The sequence below is a fragment of the Leopardus geoffroyi genome, chromosome A2, assembly GCF_018350155.1.
Source record: "Leopardus geoffroyi isolate Oge1 chromosome A2, O.geoffroyi_Oge1_pat1.0, whole genome shotgun sequence".
Taxonomy (NCBI): domain Eukaryota; kingdom Metazoa; phylum Chordata; class Mammalia; order Carnivora; family Felidae; genus Leopardus; species Leopardus geoffroyi.
This window is the reverse complement of record NC_059331.1, coordinates 37,735,910-37,741,909: the sequence shown is the minus strand read 5'-3', so window position 1 is coordinate 37,741,909 and position 6,000 is coordinate 37,735,910.

Sequence of the window (6,000 nt, the reverse complement as noted above, 5' to 3'; positions counted from 1 at the left end):
AACCACGACTTAGAGGAGGTATCCCTCAAAACGTGAGAATCCTTGACTAATAATTAGCAGCTTGCTATTATCCCGGCTCAATTTTTTGTTAAATGAAACCACATATTAAACGATAACTAATAAATAAATGACTTCTATCAGTCAATTCCAAGAGAGATTTCTGCTGTTATAAACATCCATTTACAAATACATATTTTTATGAAAGGACATACTGGTGAAAAGAATTTTCTGTTGTTATATTGAGGGTGAAATGAATTTTCTACATTATTTTACAGAAGAACAGGTTAATATCTATGCTGGATGATATTAAACTATGTTTACCTTCTTGTAAGAAATAATATGAGACCTTAGTTGTTCGACATATGTTATCATATCTACCGATGCGAGACAATATACTGTTAAGTCCGCAGCTCTGACGTCTAATAGCATGGATTCAAATCCTGGCCACAGTGTTGTTAATTCTATGAACTTACGTAAATGTTTCCAACTCTTGAGCCCCAATTTCTCAACCATTAGAGTGGGGATGGCAGGAATCACACCTACCTCAAAGCATTTCTTGCAAGATAAAATTACATAATAAATACCCTCTCTACAAATCCTGGAATTCAATATATATTGCTTACTTTAAATTATTATTCTATAATAAATAGTGAAAATAGTCACTAATTATATGAATTGCGTTACATATTATTAGCCAGATTTATTGACAGTAGCTGCTGTAAAACAAACAAGCCCTGCATTTCAGGGGCGTCATTTAATAGCAGCTCATTCGAGATTACTCAAAGCTCACTGCAAGGAGACATTTCTGAGTCGCTCTGCAGCATGTGGTGACTCAAGGACCCAGGCTTTTTTACCTTTTGGCTGTGCTATCCCCAGGGGGCACCTCACTTTTCTACTATATTCTTTGCTTAACACTGTCTATTAAATAGAGACTAAAATGTGGAGAATCATGTGACCTGTTTTAGCAGCCAAACCTCCGCGTGTGGCACAGCAGTTGTGCCCACAAGCCTTCTGCCAGAACTATTTGCATGGCCCCGCCTACATTCAAGAAAGCCACTGGAAAACACAGTTTCACTGGGCGTCCAGAAGAAGCACATTCAACTCAATATGCATCCAGTCAGGATGTGTCATTAACGTAAATCGTTAGGAGCTAAAACTGGTATAATTGAGGGGCCGGTAGGTGGCTCAGTCGGCTAAGCATCTGACTCTTGATTTCAGCTCAGGTCTTGATCTCACCGTCAAGGGATTGGGCCCCACCTTGGGCTCTACACCCACAAGGAGGAGCCTCTTAGGATTCTCTCTCTCCCGTGCTCTCCACCCCTCCCCTGCTTGCACACACATGCCCATGCAGGAGGCATTCACACTCTTTCTGCCTCTCTCTCAAAATAAATAAATAAAGATGGTGTAGTATCTACAACGTGAACCAGAATGCTCATAATAGAAAAAAAAATGTGTTTCTTTACAAAAAGTTCTATGCTTTCTACAAAAGAAAACGTGCATCCCTCTCGTTCTTCCTCTAGATTTCTATTTTGATTCATCTTTTCTGGAAAGACCTTTTATTATGGAGGCTGTGGGCACCCTCACTGGTATCCCCATAGCCTCTGTCATAACATTTAGTCCACGGGATTCTCAGTGTCTCTTTACTGGACTTGGCTATTGGACCAGAAGTTATCTGAAGAGTGACTTAGGTTTTCATCTGAATTTTTCCTCACCTAGTACAATCTCTACCCTGTAGTAAACGCTCTACACCACTTACCAAACAAATGAAGGAATTTCTAGGTATAACCCAGCTGTACGTTTTAGTCAGTAAAGAAAACCATAATACAACTAAAACCTGCCTATCAAAGAATAAACGATTCATGAAAAAAACATCAATGGGAGGAAAATACATTTTCCTTTATAAGAATATAAAACTCAATTTCTTGGGTTCAATTTTCAACATTTAGCACCATACTTTTAAAAAGTAAAAGATCTTGACTGTTTCATCAGGGTCCAGTAAATTGACTTGGGAAACATTTTCCTTCCCTATGTGTATTCATGTATTATAGCTGGAAGACAAGGACTAACAACTTAGAGCAAGGATCCCAGGGATCCTTCCAGAACTTTTGTGCTATAATTAAAAAAGAGATGTTGTATGGAAACCAATTTGACAATAAATTATGTATATATATAGTAAAAAAATAAAAAATAAAACAAACCTATATAATGTTTTTTCCTGAAGCAAAAAAAAAGAGAGAAAAAAAAAGGAGAAATCATCTCTGAATCTCTATTAGTGAAACATTATTTTTTTGGCAGCCTAAGATCGGTTATGAGACAAACGGTTCCTTTTGAGGGGTAGGAAAGAATACTTAAGCTGTAGATAATTTACTTTCCAAATTAAACTTTCACTAGAGACAAAAAAAATGTGTCGAGATTTTTTTCTATTTACAGTGAAATATAAAATGATACAGTGTTAGGTTTCTTCAGTATTTTTTACATTATTGTAAGATTTTAGATCTTATTGTAGATATTCACCTTTGAAAAATGTCTTAATTCCTACCAAAACTTCTAAAACTTAGGACTACTAAAGACTACTATTAGCACCTGACCCAGTTCCAAATATTGAAATATTTAGCCGACATTATTCTAACAATAATGGTGACCTATTCAAATTGAAATCACTGAAGTTTCTCGTTGGCATATAATTTATATTACTTACTAATTCCTATCATGCTACTACTACATTATCAATATTTTACCTATAAAGGTCACTATTTCCTTTACCTGTTAAATCTACTTTCTCGGAGGCAGTTCACTGCAGTAGTGAAAAGTTCATCTTCTTTTCTGAAGCCACATTTCCTACGTTAAACACCAACTCTGCCTCTCGCTCTCGGGAATTTTAATTCACAACTGATATTATCTTTCTGTGCCTCAGCCTCCTTGTGTGTCAAATGTGGCTAGGAATAACGTTCAGCCGACAGGGTTAAGGCAAGGACTTAGGCAAGCTTACACATCAAAAGCCTTGGAGAACATTGACACTTTGAAAGCCTCTAGAGATATTTAGCTATTATTACCCATGTTCGACTTTCCACATCCTTGTTTCTCTTTTCCCCCATCATCCTAATCTGTCTTCTATCCTTACCCACCTATTGGAATTGTTCGAACAAACATCACCGCATTGCCAAACTTGGTGGTTTATTTTCCATCTGGAAGTATTACTGCTTTCTTTGTAGCATGGGGTCCTTTTAATCACACTCGTTTTCTTAAAATGTCTCATCTCTTGGACAGGGAGAAGAGGTATGGAAAAATGCAGAGAGACTGTTATCATAGTCGCTCTGAGAAAACCAGTATAAGGAGAAGGCAGAAATTGGTTTACAGGTTAATTTTTTTTTTTAATTTTTTTTTCAACGTTTATTTATTTTTGGGACAGAGAGAGGCAGAACATGAACAGGGGAGGGGCAGAGAGAGAGGGAGACACAGAATCGGAAACAGGCTCCGGGCTCTGAGCCATCAGCCCAGAGCCCGAAGCGGGGCTCGAACTCAACGGACCGCGAGATCGTGACCTGGCTGAAGTCGGACGCTTAACCGACTGCGCCACCCAGGCGCCCCTACAGGTTAATTTGAAGGAGAGTAGTCAAATAAGACTAACTAGAATTCCTGGACTCCAGTCTACTTTCCCTATAATCCATTCTTTATATTGGCATTTCTGAGACAAAAATAGGGTTTTGTTTTATTCCTCCTTAAAACCTTTATTTCAGACTCTTAAATAGGAGTGAAGAGAACTTGGATATAATTTGTATGTTTGGGGGTAAGGGTGGATAATCCATATCATATGTCTGAATATAGTGCATTATTCCGAGAGGAGATCCATATATATATTTCCTTGGGGTCCATCTGTCCTAGATCAAGAGCCACCATTCCAATGGTTAAAGTTTAAAATCCATAAGTAAATATGAAATCTTCGTCTTAACTCTCACCTTAACTCTCAAGTACCTCTCTCCCCTTCTCCTATCCCCACCACGATCTTACCATGCTCTGCTAAATACTGGTTTTCACAATTCCAAGCTTTACAAACTTTTTTCTACTTCATGGAATATCCTTGCTTTCAACTGCCAACTGGCAACTGAACACTAATTTATTAAGATCCAGGGAAAATTTCATCTCCTCTTCCACATTTTTCTGCATGACATCAAACATAATTGCAAATTCCTGAATTTTTCACCCACAGAACTGTGTATAAACCTCTACTCTCCACTTATCACATGCTAGCCATTGAAGTTGTCTGAATGCCTGTCGCCCCAATGAACAGTGAACTCCGAAGGCAGGGACCAGGTCTGATTTATCTCGGAATATCTACCAGCACTTAGCCTATTGCCAGGTACTCTGTAAAGAGCCTTATAAATGTTTCCTAAATGAGTGAGTGAATTACTGATTGCTGTCTTGCTTCGAATTCATCTGTTAAGTGAAGGAATGTATGGTGTTTTCTGAGGGATCTTTATTTAAAAGAATGTTGGTTAATCCACACGATTCCCATACCCTTCCATATAGAGATGAACTCGGGAATAAAGTGGTATGTTTTACACCACTTCTAAATTGTTCTCAATCCTGTCAACAGCACATCAATAATCAACTTGGTAGTTGCTGAAGGAACAGTGATTTGAGGCCATCCTTTCTAAGTCTTAGGTGGCCAGCACACACTCTTTCCAGTGGTATCATTTGTCCAAACGGGGCTCACGGGGATATTACTTCAATAACACCTCCACTGTATATCCTGGAGTGTCCCATGTGAGTCCCGTACATAGTTCGAGAAAGAGAAACTGAGGGAGAAGCAAAAGACACACATCTAATAACATTTCGTTCTTAACACTCAACTATATTTTCATTCTATTGTCTCATCTTTGTGCATTTAAAAAACATCCAACTTCTATGCATCAGTACTCCTGTATCCCTTGGGTAAATTCCTAGCAGTGCTATTGCTGGGTCATAGGGTAGGTCTATTTTTAATTTTCTGAGGAACCTCCACACTGTTTTCCAGAGTGGCTGCACCAATTTGCATTCCCACCAACAGTGCAAGAGGGTTCCCGTTTCTCCACATCCTCTCCAGCATCTATAGTCTCCTGATTTGTTCATTTTGGCCACTCTGACTGGCATGAGGTGATATCTGAGTGTGGTTTTGATTTGTATTTCCCTGATGAGGAGCGACGTTGAGCATCTTTTCATGTGCCTGTTGGCCATCCGGATGTCTTCTTTAGGGAAGTGTCTATTCATGTTTTCTGCCCATTTCTTCACTGGGTTATTTGTTTTTCAGGTGTGGAGTTTGGTGAGCTCTTTATAGATTTTGGATACTAGCCCTTTGTCCGATATGTCATTTGCAAATATCTTTTCCCATTCCGTTGGTTGCCTTTTAGTTTTGTTGGTTGTTTCCTTTGCTGTGCAGAAGCTTTTTATCTTCATGAGGTCCCAGTAGTTCATTTTTGCTTTTAATTCCCTTGCCTTTGGGGATGTGTTGAGTAAGAGATTGCTACAGCTGAGGTCAGAGAGGTCTTTTCCTGATTTCTCCTCTAGGGTTTTGATGGTTTCCTGTCTCACATTCAGGTCCTTTATCCATTTTGAGTTTATTTTTGTGAATGGTGTGAGAAAGTGGTCTAGTTTCAATCTTCTGCATGTTGCTGTCCAGTTCTCCCAGCACCATTTGTTAAAGAGACTGTCTTTTTTCCATTGGAAGTTCTTTCCTGCTTTGTCAAAGATTAGTTGGCCATACGTTTGTGGGTCTAGTTCTGGGGTTTCTATTCTATTCCATTGGTCTATGTGTCTGTTTTTGTGCCAATACCATGCTGTTTTGATGATTACAGCTTTGTAGTAGAGGCTAAAGTCTGGGATTATAGCAGCACTCTCAACAATAGCCAAATTATGGAAAGAGCCTAAATGTCCATCAACTGATGAATGGATAAAGAAATTGCGGTTTATATACACAATGGAGTACTACATGGCAATGAGAAAGAATGAAATATGGCCCTTTGT